Source organism: Camelus bactrianus, chromosome 1, assembly GCF_048773025.1.
Source record: "Camelus bactrianus isolate YW-2024 breed Bactrian camel chromosome 1, ASM4877302v1, whole genome shotgun sequence".
Lineage (NCBI taxonomy): Eukaryota > Metazoa > Chordata > Mammalia > Artiodactyla > Camelidae > Camelus > Camelus bactrianus.
This window is the reverse complement of record NC_133539.1, coordinates 33,208,684-33,235,380: the sequence shown is the minus strand read 5'-3', so window position 1 is coordinate 33,235,380 and position 26,697 is coordinate 33,208,684. Positions and strand designations below refer to the sequence as shown.

Genomic DNA, 26,697 nt, shown 5'->3' with positions numbered 1-26,697 from the left:
ACAAATAGCATAATATTATAATGATGGAAACTGGAGTAAAGGCATGATTAAACAAAGTATTTTTAGGGATATACAACACATGTAGAAAATTACTTTGAAAATCAAAGCAAATTAAGGATATATTCATATTAAGGATATTGGTTAACCTCCCAGAAGGCAGGATGTAGGATAAAAACAACAGTTTTGGTAACATTCTAGTGCTTAATTTTGCTATCAGTGTTTATTACATTGATTTTTCCATTTCTAAATTACTATTAGATTTTTTAATATATCAAACATTATTTTTAGAATAGAGGCTAAGAAATGAGATAGGAGGCCTATTAACTTGGTCTTTACTAGATGGAGTAGGTGGGTAAGGGGATAGCTCCTAGGTATGTAGCTCTATCAGCAGGAGGAAGGGTATTGTGTGTTCCTGAGATGAAGATTAAAAGAGGTCTGGGAAAGACAAAATATTTAACTTTGAACATTCTGAACTTGAGATTCTAGAGAGACATCTTAGAGGAGAGGTGAAGCAGGCAGTGGGGCTTATAAAGCCTTCACTCAGGAAGGGTCTGAAGATGCACATTTGGAAGCCATCAGTTTATAAAATGCATCTGAGGTCATAGGAATAGATGTAAGAGGGAGAGAGCAAGAAAAGGAGAGAAAAAGATGGAGAAAAGAGCTCCCACTTGAGAAAATCTCTGAGGAGCTGAATTTCAAAAAGGAGAGTAAAGAGGTGATCTTAAATGTAGGGAGGATTATCAAGAGAGCATTGTTTCAAGTATTCAAAGGGAGAATATTAAGAAGATCGGTGGTTACCTTTGTTGAATGCTTTTGATAAATCTAATAATGTGATGAAAGAAATGTTTCTACTTAAATTTGCAATACTGAAATAAAGACTTTAATATGAGTAGCTATTTTTGCTACAAAGGGAACAGATTCAGATTGGTGTGGGTTGAAGAATAAATGGAATGTAAGAATACAGCAGCTGAGCTGTGAAAGGGTCTGGAGAGGACAGTAACTGGAATTATTTTGTTTTTATCATAGTTTCTACTGTCTTAAGATCAGAGATTCTAAATACGTAATGATAATGGAAACCTCAAATAATAGAATAGACTGATAATGCCAATGAGAGATGGTCAATGATGGTAGTTCCTGGGAAGCTAATAGGGGATGAGATACAAATATTACTGACCTTTGAAAGAAAGAGAAAAAAGTTTATCCAAAAAAAAAAAGAATTAGGATTTATGTGAATACGACTAAATTTGTAGAATTGGAAGCAAAATTTATCATTTTGGGGATATTCTCTTTTCAGTGAAGTAAAAGGTAAAATTCGCTGAGAGTAAGGGAGGACATGGAGTACAGAAGCTTTGAATCAGTAGGTAAGGCACTGTGGGCTAGAGGGAAGGAGTAAGCTAAATATAGAACATGTAGCATTGCTGCATGACCTGATGGAACTTCAGAGCTTTGTGGTCATTTTCAGTCATCTGGCTTCGACTCTTCTCCAGAAACCTCAAATAATAAACCATCACTCATCATACCATAATTAGCTCATCTTCCATCAATTTCTATTAGTATTATCATCATTATCCAAGTCACCCAAATACTGAACCCTAGAGACATTGATATCTTTATTTACTGACAACCAACCAGTTCTCAAGCATAACTGTACCTCAACAATATGCATGTCTTTGATCTTTTTCCTTACACAGCTTAGAATCTGATTATTTCTTACCTAGACTAATCTCCCAAATTCCATTTAATCCATTCATATCCTGTATTTATATTATACTGTCTAAAATGCAGACTGAGTAAATTTCATATATTTATTTAAAAGTCTTTAAAGATTCCCATGGCCTTCTATATTACCTATAACCCCTCAATCTTATATACCTGGATCTTTGTGATATGATTCAACTCTGTTTTCCAGTCTCGTATTTTTTTCACTATTTATACCCCGTGGTTCTGCCAAATAAATGTTATCTCGTTACCTATCACATCCTACATTTTTATTAAGTCATTTTTCATTAAACTCCATTTTATAACTATAATACTCCTACCTTCTAAGCTAATTTTATTCACCTGTATTTTAAGCCAGTCTCAAATCCCATCTTCATTATGATAATATTTTCTCATCTATCCAGGCAGCTAAGATCATCTTCTCTTCCCTTCCCCCAGGTTCCTATAGTCTTCATTTGTGCTTTGGCTTAAGTGTGGTAATTGTCATATTGTGTTCTGTAGAAGTAGATGGACATGGATTCAAATGTATACTTTTCTAGTTTTTCAGATTTGATCATGGGTAATAGCTTAAGACTGTGAACCTCAGCTTGTGAAAGAAAAATAGCATAGGTATCATATTACCTTACTCTGAAGATAAAATGAAACAATACATAAAAAACAGTAATATATTAGACCTCAATCCTCATTTCCTTTCCATTTATTTTTTAACATTCTATCACCTAGAACAGTACCTTTCACAAAATATGCATTCTATTAATATTTGCCAACCTAAATCAAATATGTTAGAAGTTGTCTCTAATAACTGTCCTTAATAATCTTTAAAACGTTAATGCAGAGTTGTATAGTAAGTCATGCACACCTTACTGGGAATTATTTTCAGGGAATTTTTTTCATAATAACCAACTAAAGTCTAGATAATAAAGTAATACATTTGTGTTTGCTTATTTTTTTTCATTTGTTTTTGTTTTGTTTTGTTTTGTTTTGTGATAGGAAGTTGGGGCACTATCCACACAAAAATAGACCAAGTTGGAGTGCCACCATGAGAATAAAGAAAGGGAATGTAACAAATGAAAGGAAGTTTGGAGAGGAAGGCAAGCAAAGTAAGACAGAATTTTGTCTTAAAACTTTTGCCTTGGGCCAATCCTGAGGAAAATAAATTTGTAGACGAAAGACTATGGCTCAAGAACTGAAGTTACAGAATAAAACCACCTCTTATTAGGTCCCATTATTTCCCTTAAAGAGATGTAAGTGACTGAGGTCAGCCCTCTAGGTACTAAAATATGTATATACTGAAAACAGAAAGCCCGTGTACAAGTTGTGATATTTAACTCCTATTTCACAGTTTTCACAAACATCTGAAATATATTAAAATATTTCCTAACTACCAGTTACAAAATAAAAAGCATTTTTTTTGTAAATCACATAGGCATATTTATGTCAGCAGGAACCTCTTGATGGCAACAAAGCTTTGTAATTCATAGGTGCCTGTTTTAACTCCACACATTTTAGCTTGGTTACCAGAAACGTTTCTAATTCCATATTAAGTACAAAACTATTTTATAATCAGTTTGTTACCTCAAGGTTGGATTATGGCTTTGAATTTTTGTGAAATTTTAAACAACTCATGCTTCTGATGAAATATGCATGCTTAGTGGGAATAATGTTTGCTGCATTTGTTGTTTACCATTTCAGAATATCGCAAAACCACAGAGTTTTAAAACTGCCATGGAAAGTGAAGGCACCTTGCCAGAGATCCAAAATACTGTACATGTAGGAACAGGAAGAATAACAGCCTCTAAAAACCCAGGGAAAATTCGTGACATGGTAATCTCATAGGGTCAGTAGATGGTTTCTAAACTCGACGAGTTAATGTAGGCAGTATTCAATTTAGGTTCAGGAAGTTTCAAATTTTGAAAATCACACATTAGAATATGGAATAGATTTTTTTCACATAAAACATTACACATGGTAGTAAGTTTCTTATGCCCCCCCCCCCCCCGAGCTTAATGAAGCCACATACTCTCTCTCCATAGAGAGAGGGAGGGAGATAGGCAGTCAGGCAGGCAGTCAGACATACAGTTGACCTTTGAACAACACTGGGTTTAAACTGCATGGGTCTGCTTATATGCAGTTTTTCCCCCCCAATAAACACACTGTTGCCCTCCATATGGGCAGCTCCACATCCATGGATTCAACCAACCCTGGATCTCAAATTTTATACAACACAGTTGGTAGAATTCTTGGATGCAGGAACTGCAGATAAGGAGGGCCAACTATGGGACTTGAGCATCCACAGATTTTGATATCCATAGCAGGTCCTGGAACCAATTCCCTTCTGATACCGAGGAATGACTGCATGTGTGCGCGCACACACACGTATATATAATACCTACTATTTTACATATATATGATCATTATATATAATATACATTCTATTATTAAATATTATATACAATATATTATATTGGTATAATTATTATAGGAAATTATAGCTCCCTCTATCTTTTTATTTCACACATCTATGTCTAGGATCAGCTGCATTTTGTTGTTCAGAATTCCTGCCATATTTCCTATTTTTGATTAGGGGAGTAGTTAAGTCCTTGACACTGTGCCTAGATGCCAACTAAATTTGGCATTTAACATACATGGAAATCTTTGCATGCCCAGCTATTTATATTCAGTTATATAGCTAACATATATTGATATTCTTGAAAGGGTACACCAGCTTAAGGAAGGACAAACAGAAGAAACATATTAATTTCTCTATTAGAACTTCATTAAGACAATGAAGAAAATAATAATGATGTCTGTCCATGAACCTGATCGTTAGGTCTCTAGTATTCAGTGTAGTCTATTGGTCTTTCCTCAGGAAGGAGTGGGAAGGAGGCTTCTGTGAATTTGTGCATTTCCAAAATTTTGCCCTCTTCTTGATTACCTTAATCTTTACTTCCTCACTTAGCATCTTATTTACTAAATCTTCAATTACCCCAAGATGCACCCTCAGGGTTCAGATTAATTTTCTTTCTTCATATTCATTATGGTGGAATTGTCTTCATTTTAAGTAGCTCCCACTACTTAAGTGGTTCCCACATTATGCAGCAAACAGACACACAGGCTTCTAGATGATCACATTTAATGCCAAAGTTTTATGAAAGCTTTGACTTTCCATGTTGTAATCTTACACTTATGGTGTTACCTCCCAGTTTTATACCCTCTACTCCAGCTAAGCATATGTTTTCACTCTTTACTATTTGAGCACAATTACTTAGTTTTCCCTATATTCCCTGTGTCATAATTTCTACAAAGGTAGGGACTGTGTGCTACTTATCTTTGAGTCTCCAGTGTTTGACACCATATCTGGCACCAAGTGACTGTTTAAAGAATAAACATGTGTAAGGAAATATTTTTAAAAACAAAGTATTTATACCATAAAGTAGTAAGCAAACTCAAGGTCAGAAGTATTCTTATGGTAAAAATCTGTGTTCTGTGTTTCTGAGGAATTTGGAGTTTGAGTGAAATCAGTAAGAAAAGCCAATAAGAAATTGTATAATTTAAAAATATTTAAAATTGCTATCCTGGAGTTGCATGTGGTTTAAAAAAAAAAAACTGATGAGACTATCCCTATTCAGCCATAAAAAAAGAATGAGATTATGCCATTTGCAGCAACGTGGATAGACCTAAAAATGATCATATTAAGTGAAGTAAGACAGAGAAAGGTAAATATCTTATGATATCACTTATATGTGGAAGCTAAAAAAAATCATATAAATTGACTTATTTAAAAACCAGAAATAGATTTACATAGAAAACAAACTGTAGTTACCAAAGGGGAAAAGCATGGGAGGGATAAATTAGGCATTTGGGATTTACATATACACACTACTGTATATAAAATAATAACAGGGACCTACCATATAGCACAGGGAACTATATTCAATATCTTGTAATGACTTATAATGGAAAAGAATCTGAAAACTAAAATACATATGAGTGAATATATATATATAGATAGATAGATATCTATATCTATCTATCTATATATATATAGATATATATATCTGAACTTTGCTGTACACCTAGAATTAACACATTAAGTCAACTATACTTCAGTTAAAAGAAAAAAAGACTTCCATTATGGTCCTTAAAAAGTGAAAAGTAGAATTGAAATCACAAGTGATAAAAATGCTACATAGCCCATGTAGATATAATAGGCACAATTCACTTCCTTGCTCAAGTATGCTTACATGACCAGATTTTGCTCCAATACTTTTCTTAATAGGCCTACTGTTAACCTATTTAGGGATCAGAGAATAGGCAATGGGAATGAATAGCGACTCTTCATCTTTGTACTACTGCCCAAAAGACCTTAATCAACAACTATTGATTTTAAGTCTAGAGGGAGGTCAGCCACAGTCATGTACATTAGTATTTATTAAAAGTGGTAGGTGAGATATAATAAAAATTAGATTTTCTATTTATCTGCATTTAGATGGCAAGGAAATTAGGCTGTAACAGCACCAATAATTGATTGCAGTTATTTTCTTTACTTTAGCTTGGCAGGCTTCAGGTGCTGACTTGTGAGTGAATTCAGAGGTGATGTTTACACAAATCAGACCTGAGAACAGAGGGTTCCAGTACTTTTATCACAAATTCAGAGTTAAGGGACAGTTACTTACACAGCAATAGCAATGCAACCTTAAATTCTCTGTAATCTGTGGGGTTTTTTTCCCTTCTTCTTCCATAGGGGATATTGAACTTACAGAAGACGAGTAAGGGTGATAAAAGGGAACTTGGTATGACCCCACACATTTTGGAATCTTACATAACTTAAAGATGGAGAAGTCAGCTGAGAGTAATCCATTCAAAGTCAACAAAGGCTGATTTTATATACTGAATTGGATGTTTTCAAAATGATATAAAGGGAGGAAAGAAGAAAAAAAGAATGAAATATTTTATTTTTTTAACATTTTATTTTTTATATTTCAGTTATTCTCTCCTACATTTTTAATATCTCAATATTGATGGACTTGGTTATTGCTGGGAGAGGGAGGTAGAAGGTATAATGCAAATGATGGTATGGAGAAAACTACAAGGTATCATTTGCTAGCCAATCGCATGGTGATGTTCCATGGATATTGTGGCAATACTAGGGCAACCTGCAAAGCCATGTATTAAAAAGTTCTGTTCAAAAAAAAGATTAGGGGGGAGGGTATAGCTCAGTCGTAGAGTGCACATTTAGCATGCATGAGGTCCTGGGTTCAATCCCCGGTATCTCTATTAAAATAATACATACATACATACATAATAAACCTAATTACCCCCTTCCCAATTTTTTAAATTAAAAAAAAAAGTTCTGTTCATTTTTACAACCTAGAGACTAGGTGGAAATTCACACTTTGTCCCTATCATCTGTATCTTTCACCCAAGAGATCATTGCAGGGAATTATTCTTTCACAAAGCACAAGGCAATAGAAACCTAGAATGCATGACAGCACAAGAAAGTATAAGAGAAAGGAGATGAGCACTTATCAGACTCACAGTCCCATATATTTTATGTTAATATTAATTTACATTTATACAGTTAAGCATAATCTATCAAAGCATTTTTATTGGTCATTGGAAATACACAATTATCTCCAAGCCACAGGTTGGTAAATAATACCATATTTATTAAGCCAGCCTTCCTAACACTGTGCCAGTCATATTTCAAGCAAACACTGTCAGTGAGTATTCAGTGATCTTCAAGGAACCTGCAGATAAAAGAGAAAGAATTTCAAGACCAGGAGGGAGTAGGGATAGGGGAACTAGCTTATCCTTAAGAGATCCTGATATAGCCCACAGTAAATCCAGCTATAGGACATGACAAATTTGAAATAACCAACATCATCACCAATCAGAAGAGATGCAGCATGAATATTCAAACCCAAATACCCCGATCACCAATCACATGTCTTTAAACAAAAGTGTTTACAATAGAGGCAAGCCAGCAGTTTATCATACCCATTTTTTCTTTTTCCTACGTACATAGCTAGACCACAGTCTTTGAATCATTACTAAATAGGTGACTGCAAAGCAAAAATAACTTTTTTTTTTGTAACAGTAGGGGAACAAGAAATAATGTCAATCATGTTCGAGCCACTATACACTTCCCATTGGTTTACAATAGCTAGAATAACCTTGATTTATACCATAACCCAACTGCACATAGTCATCCAAAGGTCAACCAATGCATCTCATTCTTTCTGAAAAATGATCTTATCATTTCTCCTCTACCCCCATTATTGGCTTTGTTTCAATGTCTCCCATCTCTTGGGCCCTTAAAATTAACAGGAGAGTTTGGATTCCCGAGTTTAACCTCTGGTGTACTCCAAGACAAGGCTTGCATAAAACTTTTCATCTCTGCTGCTGTCTGCTACTGAATACATCGTGTAATGTCTTTACACAGTTCAGTTCTGGGGCCTGGACCCTACCAAATACCGGCCCCTTCACTACTGAGTGCCCTGGCCATTTTGGCTTCATGAAGATACAGATTTTGCCACTGGAAAGTTAGAACAGAAGATGTTGTGGTTTCTCATTGATAAGTCACTATGCATGACACTGACAGCCAAAAGTCAAAAGCCAGAATTACAAAAGCCAAATTCCAACACCTGCTAGGAAGAAAAAGAATGGATAGACTATCACATTTGTCAGTACTCAGATCAAAAACCCTGGCATTTAGAAGTTCAGAAAGTAAAAAATACTAATAATACTCTTGTGAAAAACAAAGTTTGTATATGAAAACATTACTTAAAATAGTTTTAAATTATGATATGTATATATTTTTTGTATTTTGTTGATTTTCAATATTTGTGTTTCAGGGGTACAGCAAAACAATTCAGTTATTTTTTAAGAGTATATTCCACTATAGCTTATTTTAAGACTGAATATAATTCCCTGTGCTGTACAATAAATGCTTTTTGTTGATCTATTTTATGTATAGTAGTTTGTATCTGTTAATCCCATATTCCTAATTTATCCCACTCTCGTCCTTCCCTCTGCTAACTGTAAGTTTTCCATGTCTGTGAGTCTATTTCTGTTTGTATATAGATTCATTTGTATTATTTTTTAGATTTCACATATAGGTGATATCATACAGTTTTTGTCTTTCTCTAACTTACTTCACTAAGTATAACATTCTCCAGGTCCATCCATGTTGAGCATCTTTTTATGTACCTGTTGGCCATCTGTATATTTATCTATTTTTGGAAAAATGTCTGTTTAGGTCTTCTGCCCAGCTTTTGATTGGGCTGTTTGTTTTTTCGATACTGAGTTGTATGAGCTGTTTGTATATTTTAGATATTAACCTCCTGTCAGTAGCATTGTTTGTATTATTTTTCTGCCATTCCATAGGTAGTCTTTTCATTTTTTTTGATAGTTTCCTTTGCTGAATGAAAGCTTTCAAGTTTGATTAGATTCCATTTGTTTATTTTTGCTTTGAATTTTTTTTTGCCTGAGAGACTAATCTAAGAAAATACTGCTATGATTTATGTTAGAGTATTTTACTTGTATTCTCCTCATGGAATTTCATGGTGTCATGCCTTACATTTAAGTCTTTAAACCATTTTGAGTTTGTTTTTTTATATGGTGTGAGGGAATGTTCTAATTTCATTGATTTACCTGTAGCTGTCCAGCTTTCCCCAAACCACTTGTTGAACAGACTGTCTTTTCTCCATTGCATATTCTTACCTTCGTTGTCTGAGACTAACTGACCCTAGGTGTGTGCATTTATTTCTGGGCTCTCTATTCTGTTCTATTGTTTCTTTATTTTGAGAAGCTACTGGCCCAGTTCAAACCAAAAGCCCCTGCTCACTGCTGCAAGACTAGCCCCAGACGTAACAATTGGATGTAAGTCTGTCAAAGCCTTGGTTAGTGATTACTCAGGAACTGAGAGGACCTGATTCCACAGATTGAGAGATCAGCATCCATAGGTGAAAATGGCTGGAACAAGTAGGCTGACGATGATTTGGGCTGAATAGCCAATTGAATAAATTTTGTTGCTTGAATAACCAAATTTGTAGTTTATAGTGCATCAATTATCAATACAGTAGGTGAGGAAAAATCCTTAAAAAATAAATTTATCAATCTTCATTTCAGTGTTTACTGTGTATATCCAGACATTTTGGGTCTCTTCAGTACATTTTACAGATTGATGATGTGAAGTACTCTTAGTTGATTTTTTTTTTCTTAAACTAACTGCAGGGGTCATGCTAAGTTCTCTCTTATCACTCTTTTCTCATTCAATAACCCTCCAGGGAAGAAGATTGCAAGACTTCAGACTTCATTTCTAACAACACATAGAAAACACTCATCTTCTCATTTTGTTTCATTCGAATACCAATTTCACAAGCTTTTAATTTTCTGGGGTCTGTTTAGTACATTTAAATGCAGATACAGCATAATAGAATTATCATAGCCCAATCTGAGTTACTCATTAACAAATAATATTTATCAAGCCTCTTTAAAATAAGTTTGTATCTGCGGTGACCTTGGTCTTTTATGTTTTCTTTCTATTCTAAATTATTACTTCCAGTCATTCCTCTTTATTGTTACAGGTTTGGAATTGAAAAAAAAACTAGGCTTTTTCAACATTAAAATATCAAAAACACTGCTCTAAATATATATGGTAGATACCCAAGTAAAAGCATGCAAAATGTAAAATGCATCTTGTTAACATCTCAAATGTGTTATGCTTTAATATGTTTTCAAAGGCACTTTTAAAAGTGCCACTGGTAAAAATATAATAAGTAGGAAATGCTCAGTTGAAACTATCAGAGCAAACTGGTCAAAAATGTTGCATAACACTTCAGCAAAAAATTGAATTTCAGCATGCAAACCATGATATTTTATACTTCTAGTTATTAATGAGCACACTGATATGCTCAAAGGAAACATTAAATAATTGATATTCAACAACAAAAAAACATTTTAGCAAAACTGAAAGGCAGCAATTTTTAAATTAGGCCATGGTCATTAAAATTAATACACAGTGCTGTATAATTTCTGTTTATCAGTATTATAATCTATTACCTTTAATTTCTCCCTAACAAAAGGAAGACCTCTGTGCATATATTCTATTTTTTAATTTCAGTCTGATTGAATATGTTTTTTTAAAAATATGGAAGAGTGTAAACTTCTCTAACATCCCAAATTAATTCTCCAAAAAGAAAAAACAGGATATGTAGCTTCCTGTGTATTCTCCTAGATCTTTTCCTATATATAAAATAATGAACTCTCATACATTTGAGTGTGCACGTTATATTATGTGATCATGCTATAAATCTTATTTTGTGAGGTGATTTTTTTCACTTACTAAAATTGTCTATATGTGTACTATGCATTTTTGAGGGTTTTTGTTATTCTATATTTCAATATGTAATTATTTATTCATTTTCCATTTAATTGCTATTTAAGTTTTTGCTAATGTTTTACTATGCCCATCATTCATGCTGCAGTGAATACACTTGAAGGCATTTTTTTCAATTGTGTGTTTTAAGACAAAATTGTTAAATATATCAACTGAATAAAATACACCTTTTTATTGAAATATATATGACATAATATTGTATAAACTTAAGGTGTTCAACATATTAATTTGATACATTTATATATTGTATATGATTGCCATTGTGGTGATAACTAGCACCTCTATCATATCACATAGTAATCATTTCTTTTTAAAAGCCAGGATAATTAAGTTCTAGTTTCTTAGAAAGCTTGGTAATTATAATACAGTATTGTTGTCTATAGTCACTATACTGTGTATTCAATAGGGCTTATTTACTATTTCTTGCAAATTTGTACCCTTAAACAACATTTCTCCTGTCCCCCCACCCGCTGGCTACTACCATTTTACTCTATTTTTACCAGTTGGGCTTTGCTTTATATTTCACATATAAGTGATAACATACAATTCTTGTCTTTCTCTGTCCCACTTGTCTCACTATTAGAATAATGTGATCAGGGCCCATCCATGTTGTCACAGATGGCAGGATGTCCTTCTTTCTCATGGCTGATAGTACTTACTGTATTTATATTACATTTTCTTTATCCATTCACCCTTTGACTAATAGGTGTTTGCATGCCTTGGCTATGGTGAATAGTGCTGCAACAAAAACACGGGAGTGCATATATCCCTTCAATATTCTGTTTTCATTTACTCTGGGTGTATACCAAAGATGTGGAATTGCTGGATCACATGGTAGGTTATTATTTTTTTAAGAATCTCCATATTTTTTCCATAGTGGCTGAACTAATTTACATTCTGACCAACAGTGTACAAGGGTTCCATTGTCTCCACATCCTCACCAACACTTGTTATTTCCTATCTTTTTTGATAATATTCATTCTGACAAATATGAGGTGGTATCTCATTGTGGTTTTGATTTATATTTCCCTGATGATTAGTGATACTGAACACCTTTTCACTTAACTGTTGGTTATCTGGATGTCATCTTTGGAGAAGTATCTAACTATTCTGTGTTTTTTTTAATCTGTTTGTATTTTGTTGTTATTGTTGAGTTATATGAGTTCCTTATATATTTTGGGTATTAACACTATATCTGATAATACGGCTTGCAAATATTTTCTCCCATTCTGTAGGATGCCTTTTCAATTGGCTAATTGTCTCTCTTGCTGTGCTGAAGCTTCTAAGTTTGATATAATCCCATTTGCTGATTTTTGCTTTTGTTGTTTGTGCTTTTGGTGACATATCGAAACTGTCAAGGAACTTAACTATGTGTTCTTCTAGGAGTTTTATGGTATCTGGTCTCATGTGTAAGTCTTTGATCTGTTAGAATTAATTCGTGTGAGTGGTGTAATATATGGGTCCAGTTTCACTGTTGTGTGTCTGTTTATCCAGTTTTCTCCATATCATTTGTTGAAGAGACTATTTTTCCCCCATTAGGTGCTCTTGGCTCCCTTGCCCACTATTAGTTGACTTTATATACAGGGATTTAATTCTGGCCTCTCTGCTCTGTTCCATTAATTTGCTAGTACACTACTGTTATTATTACTATAGCTTTTTCGTATATTTTGAAATCAAGAAATGTGATTCATCTGGCTTTGTTCTTTCTCATGCTTGCTCTGGCAGTTTTTTGTGACTTTATACAAACTTTAGAATTGTTTTTTCTATTTCTCTTTCTCTGAACAATGACATTGAAATTTTGATGGGGTTTATGTTGCATCTATAGATGATTTTGGGTTGTAGTATACTCTAACAATATTCTTCTAATTCATGAATGTGAGATGTCTTCCCATTTTTTTATGTCTTCCACAATTTCTTTCAGCAAGTCTTCTAGTTTTCATTGTACAGATCTTTTACTTCCTTGGTTAAATTTATTCCTAGGCATTCTTTTCATTGTTGTTGCTAGTATAAACAGGATAGTTTTCTTTATTTGTTTCAGATGCTTCATTATTAGTGTATGAAAATGAAACTGACTTATGTATGTTGATTTTATATCCTGCAACTTTACTGAAATTGATTAGTTCCAACAGTGTTTTGGTGTACTTTTTGGGATCTGTATATACAAAATCATGTCATCTACAAATAGTGACAGTTTCACTTCTTCCTTTCCAATTTGGATGTTGTTTTATTTATTTATTTTCTTTCCTAATTGCTCTAGCTAGGATTTCCAAAACTATATTGAATAATAGTGGTAGAGTGGGTATTCTTGTCTTGTTCCTGATCTTAAGAGGAAAAGCTTTCAATTTTTCTCCATTAATTATAATGTTAGTTGTGGGTTTGTCATATATGACCTTTATTATGTTGAGGTATATTTCTTCCATGCCCAATCTGTTGAGGGTTTTTATAATGAAAGGATGTTGTATTTTGTCTAGTGATTTTCTGCATCTAGTGTGATAATCATGTGATTATTTGATATTTGATTTTCATCTTTCATTTTAGAAATTTGATGTACCACATTAATTCTTTTGAGTGTACTGACCCATCTTTGCATCCCAGGTATAAATTTCATTTGACCATAGTGTATAATCCTTTTAAAGTGTTTTTGAATTCAGTTTGCTAAAATTCTGTTCAGAATTTTTGCTTCTATATTCAGCAGGGATATTGGCCTATAGTTTTCTTTTCTTGTCATGTCCTTATCTGGATAAGACTGACCTTTTAGAATGAATTTGGAAGTGTTCCCTCCGTCTTAATTTTTGGGAAGAGTTTGAGAAGAATTGGTGTTAAGTCTTAAATGTTTGATAGAATTTACCAATGAAGCCATCTGGTCCTTGGGTTTTCTTTGTTGGGTTTTTTTTTTTTTTTTTTAATACCAATTCAAACTCTTTACTTGTCATGGTTTGTTCAAATTTTTTATTTCTTCCTGACTCAGTCTTGGTAGGTTTTCCATTTCTAGGAATTTATCTGTTTCTTCTAGGTTATCTAATCTGTTGATAAATAATTGTTCAGTCATCTCTTATGATCCTATGTATTTCTATAAAATCAGTTGTAATATCTCCTATTTAATTTCTAACTTTGAGTATTCTTTTTTATTCTTGGTTTAGCTGAAGTTTATAGATATTTATTATCCTTTCAAAAAATAGCTATACTTTCAGTAATTCTTTCTGTTGTTTTCCTGTTTTGATTTTATGTATTTCCACTTTGATCTTTATTATTTCCTTCTGCTAACTTTGGACTGAATTTGTCCTTTTTTTTCCTAGGTCCCTGCAGTATAAAGTTCTGGGGTTTTTTGAGTTTTTTAAAAAAATTAATGTAGGCATTTATATTTTCCTCTATAAACTGCTTCTGCAGCATCCCATAAGATTTGATATATTTCCATTTTTATTTGCTTTTAGATGTTTTCATTTCCTTTTGATTTCTTTTTGTTGATTTGCAGTTTCATATTATGTGGTCAGAAAAGATGGTATGATTTCAATCTTAATTTGCTAAGATTTACTTTGTGTCCTCTCATAGGATCTATCCTGAAGAATGTTCCATGCTCACTTGAGAATGTTTATTCTGCTGCTGATGGAATATTTTGTATGTGTCCATTAAGTCCATTTGGTCTAAATTGTGGTTCAATTCCAATGTTTCATGTGGATTTTTTATGTGAATTATCTATTGTGGACAGGGGTACTGAAGTCCCCTACTATTACCATATTGTCTATTTTTCCTTTCAGATCTGTTAGTTTTGCTTAATACATTTAGGTGCTCTAATGTTGAGTGTGTATATTTTCATGATTTAAATCTTCTTGATTTTTTGGTCTCTTTATCAATGAACTTTTATGCTCTTGTTACCCTTTTTGGCTTGATGTCTATTTTATCCAATGTAAGTATGGCTATCCCCGCTTTAAAAGAAAAAAATTCTCCTTGCACGACTACCTTCTGCTGTCTCTTCACTTTGATCCTATTTGTGTCTTTAGAGCTGAAATGAGTGTCCTTAGGCAACGTATTGTTAGGTCTTGCCTTTTTAATCCAGCCAGCCATTCTGTGCCTTGTGATTGGTAAATTTAACCCATTTAGAGTGATTGTTGATGTGTAAGGACTTACTAATGCCATCTTATCCTTCCTTTGGGTTGATTTCAATCTCCATTGCTTCTTTTTCCCTGTTTTTGACTACCTTTATAAATTGGTATTTTCCATAGTGGTATGCCCTATCTTCCCCATTTTTATGTTTTGTGAATCTCTTCTAGATTTTTGCTTTGAGGTTACCATGAAGCTCTCTTAAAACAGCTCACAGATAAAACAGTCCATTTTATGCTGATAGCAACTTCTTGTTTGCCCATAAAGGATTCATACTTATATTCCTCCCCTTTCATATTTTTGATGTCACCATTTGTTTTTTATGCTGGGTATATGTTAACAAATTATAGTAGCTATAGTTATTTTTAATACTCTTTTCTTTTAAATTTTATACTATAGTTAAGTGGCTAACACACTACTGTAATATAGTTTTCTAATTCTGATTGTTTCTTTTTCACCTGTACCAAAGTGTTGTATATTTTGAAATAATTGTGTCATTGGTTAGTGTATTTTTATTTCAGCTTGAAGAACTCCTTTCAGCATTTCTTGCAAGGCAGGTGTAGTGGTAAACTCCCTCAGCTTTCCATTTGTCTGACAAAGTCTTTACTTCCCCTTCATATCTAAAGGATAACTTTGCCAGATAAAAATTGCTAGCCAAAAAAACTTGATCTTTCCACACTTTGAATATGTCATTCTACTCTCTCCTAGTCTGTAGTTTCTGCTGAGAAATTTACTGTTAACCCAATGATGGTTCCTTTGTAGATTACTTATAACCCCCACCCCAACCCTGGCTGCCTTTGAGTCTTTATCATTGTTTTTTATAGCTTTACTATAATGTGTCTTGGAAAAGGTCTTTTTTGCAATGTTTTATAAGCTTCATGGATTGTATGTCAAGTTCCTGTTCCAGGTTTGGAAAGTTCTCAGCTATTATTTTTTAAAATAAACTCTATGCCTTCTTCTCCCTCTGTTCTTCTGGTGCACTAATTATTTTATATTTGCTTTTCTGGTTGAACTGGATAGCTCTTGCAGGGTTTATTTTTAAAAACCTTAGTTCTCTCTCCACTTCTAAATTATTTCTATATTCCTACCCTCTGGGTCATTTACTCTTTCTTTCATCTACTCTGCCCTGTTGCCAGTGCTTTCTATGGTATTCTTCATCTTATTTATTGAATTGTTCAGCTTCAGAATTTGTTTCTTTTGTATAATTTTGATTTCTTTGGTTTAAAAAAATACTTATTTTATTGACTTTAATTTTGAGTTCATTGAATTGCCTGAGTTTTCTTGTAGTTCATTGGATTTCTTCACAATAGCTATTTCAAATTCTTTATCAGATCACACTATTCCATTCCACTTCTGATGAATATAATTTTCTTTTTGTGATTCCATATCTCCTTGATTTTTTTCATAGTATTTGAATATATGCAATTCTGCTTTCACATTTGAAACAGAAGACACCCTTTTCAATTAAGGTACTATTTTTTTAATTGAAGGATATTTAATTTACAAAATAAGTTACAGGTATACAATATAGTGACTCAATTATTAGAGATTCTACTCCATTTATAGATATAAAATATTGGCTATATTACCTGTGTTGTATAAAGCACACTTGTAGCTTACTTAAAACATAAAGTTCTACCTCTTAATCCCCTATCCCTACATTGCCCTCCTCCCTTCCCTCTCCCCACTGGTAACCATTAATTTGTACTCTATATTTGTGGGTTTTCTTTGTTTAATTCACTATTTTGTGTTTTACACATTGCATATATAAGTGAAATCATCCAGTATTTCTTTCTCTGTCTGACTTACTTCACTTAGCATAATACCGTCCAAGTCCATCCAAGTTGGATGATGCAAATGGCAAAATTTCATTCTTTTATAGGGCTGAGTAGTATTATACATTATATATATATTATTCATTATATATATGTATGTATATATACCACATCTTATTTATCCAGTCATCTGTTGATGGACACTTAGGTTGTTTCCATATCTTGGCTATTGTAAATAGTGCTGCCATGAACATTGAGGTGCATGTACCTTTTTGAATTAGTCTTTCTGTTGTTTTTGGGTATACACTCAGGGCTGGAACTGCTGGGTCATATTATTGAAAAGCCTCCATACTGTTTTCCACAGTAGCTACACCAATTTACATTCCAACCAACAATGTACAAGGGCTCCCTTTTTCTCCACATCCTCACAAGTATTTTTGTCTTATTTTCATGTACCTATTTGCCATCTCCATTTCCTCTTTGTGAAAATGTCTGTTCAGTTGAGTTGTCTTTTCATTTTGTCTATAGTTTCTTTTGCTGTGCAAAAGGTTTTATGTTTAATTAGGTCCCATTTGTGTATTTTTCCTTTTATTTCCTTTGCTTTAGGAGATGTATCCAAAAAAATACTGCTATGAATTATGTCAAAGAGTGTTCTGCCTGGGTTTCCCCCTAAAAGTTTTATGGTATCTGGTCTTATACTTGGGTTTTTAATCCATTTTTAATTTATTTTTGTATATGGTGGTAGAGTGTAGTCTATTCTAATTTCATTCTTTCACATGTAGCTGTTCAGTTTTGCCAGCTTCAATTACTGAAGAGACTGTCTTTTTCTCCATTGTATATTCTTGCCTTTTTTTTGTAGCTGAATTGACCGTAAGTGCATGAGTTTACTTCTGGGTGCCCTATCCACTGAGCTGTGTGTTTTTGTGTCAGTACCATTCTGTTTAGATTACTGTAGCTTTATAGTCTGAAATCAGGGAGCACGATTCCTCCAGCTCAGTTCTTCTTTCTCAAGATTATTTTGTTGGAGTCTTTTACATTTCCATACAATTTTTAAAATTATTTGTTGTAGTTCTGTTAAAAAAAAAAAAAAAAGTCATTGGTATTTTGGTAGGGATTGCATTGACCTGTATAGACTGCCTTGGGTAGTATGGCCATTTTAACAACATTAGTTCTTCCAATCCAAGAACATGGTGTATCTTTCCATATGTTTGTGTCACCATCAGTTTCTTTCATCAGTGTCTTAACAGTTTTCCAAGTTCCAGTTTATTTTTAGTTTGGATATTACAATTGAGTAAACTATAAGAATAATCCCTTTTGTATTCTATAAGTAGCACTACAGCTGATTTGTCTAGCCAGACCTGGCTCCCATGGATGCTCTCAGAATGTGCACAAGTTGCTGGCAGCAGAGTAGGGAGACGTAGGCTTAGCAATTAAGGATTTGGTGGTACCCACAGCTAGTGGGGCACACCCAGAGGTCTCTGGCTGGACCTCCTGCTGAGGTATTAAAGCAGACAGCAGGAAACTTATTCCTTCAATACTCTTTGATATTCTTGTCAGCCTGCTTCCCTTTTCTCTTCTTCCACCCAGTCACAGAGATCCTGCCAGAGAAGTCTGGGTGCTGCTTTCCATCTCTTTTGCCAAAGAGGTCACCACTGATGCCCCCAGAAGTCCAGCACCTTGGAGTGTAACCCGGTACAGGGGCTGCCTTTAGTGAATTTGTCTCTCTCCTCTGCCCCACATTAAATGCATGATGGCAGGCAGATTCTCTCATCACACAGGATGGCCCTCCACAAATTCTCTATTGTATATAGGCATCCACCCTGTCTTATATTCTCCCAGTTCCTTCTCCCCTCTGATTGATAGCATCAAAACAGTGACTACGGGTGGAGCAGGCTCATTGACTCCCTTGGATCTGCCCACTGTTGGATGCACATGTGGGTAGAAACCTCCCAGGGGTGCTGTTTTATAGTGTGCACAGGCACTTGTGTTTGGTTATGGATGCCCAATTAGTTTATTAAAGGGGAGAAAAATGACTTTTGCCACCATAATGCAATAATGCTAATGGTCACTCTCCAATAATATACACATTTCAAATTGTGATAGGCACTTCCAAGTTGCATTTCCCAAAGCCTGAAATCAACTGAAAACAGTATATAATGATATCTTCTCTGTTAGGTATGATAAACATTTTCCTTGTGTCTGTTAATCATTTGTATTTGCTGATTTAATTTGCCTATTTGTTTCTTGAATTATGTGTTCAAAGGATTAACCCTTTGTCACAAATATTTTCTCACATTTGATCAATTTTAACTTTGCTAATTGTATATTTTGCAATCAAGAAATTTTCCTTCTATATACTCATCTTTATTATCCTCTGGTAAACACAGATTTTTAGCTCATCACTGCATCTTTTTACTTTAATTCTGACTATGTACTGCCTCAAAGTCTTACAGTTTCAATCCAAACGATAAGCAAACACGTGTCATTTATATAGTGTCTTTGGTACTCTCTTTGGGCTTCAGTTTCTCCACCTATAAAATAAGTGACTAACACTTGCATGAGCTAAATGTCCTTTCTATTTCTGACATCTATGTTCTGTTAAGAGAAATGATGCAAGTAACAATATAGTAGAGAATCTTAATGGTCAAGGAAGACTAAAGAAAGATAATATTCAAATAGAAAAACCAATGTGGATTTGTGATCGTAAAAATAATTTTCCAGCTCCCATTAACCAAATAGCACATCAATTTTCATTTCTAATATTTTTTCAGTCAGTCAAAAAAAAAAAAAAAAACCCAGACATGCTTAATATCTGTATTTATCACTAGTTGAGTAACCTGGAAGGGGAGCAGGCTCAAAAATGCTGCTCTAGTCTCCTTTGGAGTAACGAAAGTTCTGATGGAGACTTCTTGGAAGGATGTACTAATTAGGGGGGGAAATTGCACAGCCCCTGTGATGTAGTTTGAAAGTTTGCACACAGATACAAGATGAGTATTCATGAAGAAAACTTCAGAAAAAGGAAACAAGTTTAAGAACTGTATGCATCCATAAAGTTCTCTTCTGGAACAACTCAGCACATTGAAGCTATGTATGAACATGAGGGACAATCCAAAAAAAGAAAGAAAGCCTACCCACCCCCAACCTATGCTTTTTAGAGTTTCTTTTTAAGTCACAGCATTGATTGCATCTGTAGGGAACTTCAGCTTAAGGGGTGGCCAAAGGAAGACTAGATGATAAACAGTAAGTCAAAGCAAGAATTGTAACATGTCTGATTCAGGAATGATCACCTAGTCTCTCAAATATATGAGAAGGAGATGGCTTTAAGAATGAATCTTCTAAATTACACTCAGCATCAAAATATATTTGTAATTACGTTATAAAGTAAATTATATTTCAAGTTTTTTGAAATAAAATTATGATCAATTAAGTACATACTCACTTCCCTATCTGTCTAGCACTGCTGATGTAGAATCTCTTGTTTCTTGGACCTTACACTTTAAAGGAGGAGAAATACATAAAAGTTAGTTAATAAATCAATTAACACTCAAAATAAGTTCAGAAAGTGATAATCACTGAGGAGAGTAGCTGGTACAAGGTGAGACAGAGACACAGGTAATGGAACAGAGGAGGAGGAAAGGTCTTAGAGAGTGATACTTGATAGGAGACATGAAAGGAGAAGGGACAATAAGGGGACAATCAAAGGAAGATTGTCTCAGGCAGAAGGAACAAATACTCCAAGAGCCTTAAGCGGGAATGAATTTATCAAATTCAACAGAGAGGAAACAAGGAGTGTGTGTGTTGGGGGCTCTAGTGCAGTGAAAAACAGAGAAGTACAAAAGGAGGGTGAAGAGTAGATTGGTAGTTAAATGATGATGTAAAGCAGTGGTTATCAAACTTAAGCAAGCCTGGAGAACTTGTAAGAAACAAAAACCATAACAAACCAGATTGCCAACATCCTATTTTAGGTCTTCTAATTCAGGAGGTCTGATACGGGGCCTCAGATTTTCATTCTTAGTGAGTTACCAGGTGAGGCTGATGCTTCTGGTCTGAAGACCCAGTTCCTGAACTAACAATGTAGATCTCTGAATAAAAGACAAGAAATTTGGATCAACTGGACTGTTCCTAAGTATAATGAAAAGTCATTAGGGAATTTGAAGCAATTGACTGGAGGTAGGGAGCAAAGAATGAAAACACATGTTCAACCTATGTGTATCTTTGAATCTAAAGTGTGTCTTCTGTAGAAGGCATATAGTTAGATCTTGTGTTTTTTTCTTTTTTTAACCAGTTGGACAACCTCTGCCTTTTGATCAGTTTGTTTTATTAATTCACATATGTTATTGATATAGTTGGATTTAGGTCTGCCATCATGCTTTTTTGTTCTATATGTCTCATTACTAATTTGTTCCTCTTTTCCCCCTTTGCTAAGTTCTATTAAGTGGATATTTTCTAGAGTAATACTTTAATTTCTGTAATAATTCCTGTGTATTTTATTTTCTTAGTAGTTGCTTTATGGTCTAAAAAGTATGGCATACTAAATTAAATGACAGAACCTGCTATAGAAAATAAAATAATCCTCCAAAATACTTTTTACTCACATAACTTAATATGGATTTTTATCTGGCAGCTCTTAATGGAGTGATTCAGGAATGTAGATTTCTTCCATCTCTTGGCTCCTTTATCTGCAGGGCTTCATAATCCTTTGGTTTTAGCCAATGGGTAAGAAGAGATAGTATAAGGAAAGTCCACTTGCCTCTAAGCCACTTGGGCTCAGAAGTAATGCTGATCATTTAGACACATAACCCATGGAAATAAATGATCACATCCCTTCCCCATCTGCTAATGCAAGAAATTTTAAAGTATAGTACCAGACCGAGCAGTCAAAGCACCATCTCTGCATGGTAAGAGTCTCTGAATCTTCAGTGCAGTGGTTCCTGCTGTATGAGGATTCAGGCTAGGAAAATACTCTGCATTCTAAGTCATCAAATTCAACCAGCCTAGATTATCAGAGAGGTAGAGAACAGACTGAAAATGTGTTCATGGAGCTAGAATCAATAGATTTGCTGTAAGGATATGAGCAACACTGTAGATGGTAATCTTATTTACTGACATAAAAAAAAAAGGAGGTTTGAAGAAAGAAAGAATCAATGTGTTTTTGACATACTAATTCTGAGGTGTTAATTAGATATCCAAATGAAAACATAAAGCAGGTATTCGGTTATATGTATCTTGAGTTCAGAGAAGAGGTAGAGTCTAGGTATATACACTTGAAAATCATGGGCATAGAGATTGTATTTAAAAGCCATAAACAGGATTTTTTAGGGGAAATGTACAGATAAAAAGAAGACAAGAACTGAGCCCCACTGGCTAACCAATATCTAGAAGATAGAGAAGATTGAGGAAGTAAAAGAGACTAAGAAGCAGCTGACACTGTAGTAGAGGGAACACCTTAAATAAGTGTTGTCATGAAACCCAAGGGACGATAGCATTACTAGAAGAGTGATGGACTGTGCCAAATATTTCTGACTCTTGAAATAAGATAAACAATGTTACCAAGGTCACTTGGGACCTGTTATTTCACTTGGTCCAGGTGTTACACCTGCTTTAACAAATAGAATGGGAAAGAAGTAACGTTATAGGCTTTCCAAAGATAAGTCACAATACATACGTGAACAAGCATGATTCTGGCCTCTAGCCTTCATGTTCCATACATTAGGGAGGAGTGACAAGCCTTCCTTGCAGTACTATTTCCACATTCAAGACCCTCAGGATCTGTAACATAATAAACAGCTGTTTTACTCCATTAAGTTAAGTTTTGTGGTGCTATGTTTTGCAGACATAGTAACTAGAGTATAGAACTAGAATTCAAGGAATAACCAAGAGGTAAACAGGGCTGGGGAGAAGGGACAAAGAAGAGCATGTTACTAGAAGATGGCAAAGTGGAGAGGGCTTGGAAGGCCTTTGTCAAAACTGGCTTTTACTCTGAGATGGGAGCCTTTGATGGGTTCTGAACAGAAAAGTAGCATGATCTATGACCAAGTTATGTATTTGCTTAAAAAAAAACCTATTTTCTGCTTCTTGAGATGGGAAATTTTTGACATTCTTTGTTACAAACCCATCCTGTTGCAGTAACTTCTTACTTAGTAGTAACTTCCTACCTTAGTTTCCTGAAAACATAACTTTGGTAGCAAAGAAACCATAAAATACAGTAAGCAATTCTGTATTACTTTCTTATGGAAAACTACTAAGGAAGACGTTCACCTAGATGGCATTCTTAGTATTTATCTATCTCTGCTTCTAATTATGCCAAAAATTGAGTGAATATTCTGGCTATATTGCAGATTTTTATCTAAATTAAATATTCAATAAGGAAAACAAATCTTTCAGAATTTCATGGGTCTCTTGAAGTCCAGCTCAAATGTTCTGCTCCAACACTGCATGTCTGCATGAACAATGCCCAAGCAATCGGTTAAAAATATTGGGAGCATGCTACCCTGAAGTCTGGTTTAGAGATGCTTCTAGTTGGTAATGGTTCATCTGCAAGAGAATATATGTTTTTCTCATGAGAAATGGTATACTATCATATTTGTGGTTTTATCAAAAAGTCTTTTTACGAACTGTATTATTTTTTCAGAGATGACAAGATCTAAAGTTGCCGTAACTACAAGTATTGACTTCAATGATATTTTCTAAATTACTTGTGTTTCAGTTCTCTTACGAAACTCGTAAAATGTATAAAATACTTTTAATGAAGAGGGACGATCTCAATACAACATACTCTACCCATGAGGCCTGAAAAGTAGTTAGATTTTAGGGGCATAAAATGTTTAATAAAATTTGAATTTCAAGAGACTCTATTTTTTCCTTTTGATAACAAACTAATTGTACCATCATGCAGCAGTTGGGGAAAAAAAAAATCCACCCTAAAAGTCAAACAGCAAGCACATGGTGGCATGTTTGATTTGTGTTTATATTTTTAAATGATAACTATTTTATTTTGATGCTTACTGTACTTAGTGTGGCTAATAATTAACTTACAATAAAAATGAGTATTTCACAATGTGCATCTATTACATATTTATATCACTGGATACAATCAATAGATTTTTTTCCACAACTACAGATTTAATCAACACAGTTCAGAAAGTGAAGTCAAAACTCATGATTCCTATCTCTAAATGATACCATGGAGGCTCTACAAATTGTATCACCTGTCTCATCTTTACCACCTATGAGGTTTGATTGCTACAGTTATTTTAATATAACATTATTTTATTATAACAATATGGGAAACATCAGATAATACATATAAATCAGGTCTTCTCATTAGAGGAAAAGTACCAGAGTAGGTAATAAATTAAATTGTTTCTCTGTTAGGCAGAGAATTTCGTTGTCTGACTTACATTTTTTTTCAATGTTTTCAGGTTGACCTTAGAAACTTCCAGATGAAAGGTGAAGTTTGACATTTTTTGCTAACATTCATTATTCAAATTTACCTCTGGGTTAGCTCATATAAGGATTATAGGCTGTAATGAAATAATCCCTTGCAGCCGACCCAATTTCTTAATAATTTCAGAAATGACCTTGAAGATCTAGACAAAATTATTACAAAATATTGATTTGTCAAAAAAATTGGTATCAGACTAGCTGGGACACATTTTAACCACTTAAAAATGTGACTAAAGATCTCCCTGAAAGTCCAAGAACTGAGTCCTAATGTAATGCAGTATGAATAAGATAGAGCGCCTTTGGTTTTCTGCCTTCCACAGTTGATGAAGAAAAACGAAACTCGTTTGAAGTAAAGTTATTAAAAATAACTTTTGTTACACAGTGGTTATTGACTTGGTTTTATGAAAACAACTGTTCTACTGTCCCTCCAAGGAGGTTTTACTGAATTTTATTTCTTGTTCATATATTTGGATTGTCTCTAATCAGTGACATCCTTCTCCTTTGTTTTAAACATCAGTGCTTCAGCAAGAGAAACCTTTAAGCCAAATGGAATAGAATTTGAGGTTCACCTTTTCATTCATCAGTTAAATCTAGTTATTAATTATTTTAGAGTGTATAGCTATTTTACAATATGTAAAATGCATATACATTTATGAATATAATGTATATTACGTGTATAGTTACATCTCAGTACTCTGCCATGCTAGATGAAAACAGCAGTACAGATATTAAAACAATTGTGAATGCAATGGAATTATATCTGATGACGTGAGAAGCAAAGGGGGAAAGTACAGTGAGAAGGATGAGTAACAATTTGCACCAGAAATGAGGGAAATACTCGAGAAACAGAACAACAAGGAGCAAAACATTTACTTAGTTTGTGAGGAATTGACTTTCTATTCTACCACTGCAGCTCCAGCATGAGCATTTTCCCTCACATTAAGTCGAGTGCAATACATTTTCTTTAAATGATTGATTTTACATTTCTAACTCCATTCCTGAAAAGCCATAGACCATAATGACAGTTTCAGGAAGGTTTTGAGCTTAACTGGATCAGGTGGAAGTTCAATTCATTATCTCATACTGTGAGTGTATTTCATTGCAGTTTATATCTACTTACTATTTTTGCTCTCCAAATTCAGATTTTCAGGATTTGGGGAGATTGCTGAGCACAGTTTCTTTTACCCTAAAGAAATGGAGACTGGAAAATAAGCATCAAGAAATACTAAGATAAATGATGGGAGGAGGGGGCAAAGGAGGATGGAGAGCAGAAAAGAATGATGTAGCTCTTAGCTGAAAGGAGCATCAGGAAGTAGATAATAAGGGAAAGAGGAGAGGGGACCTTAGGTAAAGGTTTACTTATGAGAAAATGTGAAGAGAAAGAGGAATAATAATGAAACAGGGTGTTCTGCACCATAATTGGTTTAGGGGAAGGGTTTGCAAAGGCCAGAGGAGGATTTAGTTGAGAAAAAAATGAAAGATCAGAGGAAAAGTGAAGAGAACAGAGGAAAAACAGGTAGCTTTTTTCATAACTTCTTTAAGAATATTCTTTGTTCAAAGTCATATTCAGAATGAATGACTATGTCTATCTATAATAATCCATATAGATTTATGGTTTATAAACTCCATGGTGGCAAAGAACTTAACAAACCTTTTAATCAACATGAAATGCAATTAATGCACTTTGTGTAAGATTGGATGGCATGAGCTATTTGCTGTAGTAATCTAGATTATGTAGAAGCAGAAGACTGAGGGCTGTCAATAAGTAAAGCAAGAAATATAAATCAGTGACTTCTTTAGTTAAGACACCAGAGTGCTATAACCATTGACACCTCCATTTGGTTGATTAAAAAGTATGATCACTTTGTATTGTCTCCTTTGTACCGTATATTTTTGCATATGTAAACATATCCATACAATTGATGTGAAAAAGTAATGTGAAAACCAAATCTGGTCATCATTCACCATTTACTGGTCAATTATTATATTCAACATAATTCAAATGTTAAAGGAACAATTATGGTCATTTCATTTAACATTAACTTAAATTTGGTCATGATTACAGGCAGAAAAAAAGTACTTTGCTTTAAAAACTAGAGGTAATTAGGGAAGAATTACTTTTAATTAAATAAATAGGCATATATTTCTGTAAGGAGATTTGTATGTGTTGTTTAAGCAGCTAAAAAAACCGAAAAGAAGCTGCAACCAGCTCAACAGTAGTCATGTGACAGCACAGGCCAGTAGATGTTAAGATCA

General features: G+C 34.0%; 2 long non-coding RNA genes across 4 annotated transcripts in view; one reads left to right on the top strand and one right to left on the bottom strand.

The window, feature by feature from the left end:
- Window positions 1–26,697, top strand: part of LOC141577388 (uncharacterized) — a 72,442-nt gene that overhangs the window by 13,144 nt on the left and 32,601 nt on the right. The gene's annotated exons all lie outside the window — the stretch shown is intronic.
- LOC123611712 (uncharacterized) overlaps window positions 6,765–26,697 on the bottom strand; it is a 141,122-nt gene continuing 121,189 nt past the window's right edge. Inside the window, exons 4-5 of one of the 2 annotated variants that reach the window (XR_006718802.2) lie at window positions 22,661–22,764; window positions 6,765–7,469 (exon numbers count right to left, since the gene is read on the bottom strand). This is a non-coding gene — a long non-coding RNA (uncharacterized LOC123611712). Of the gene's footprint in view, window positions 7,470–16,937; window positions 18,067–22,660; window positions 22,765–26,697 lie in introns of those variants that run through there. The other variant, XR_012506274.1, reaches the window with a different exon arrangement.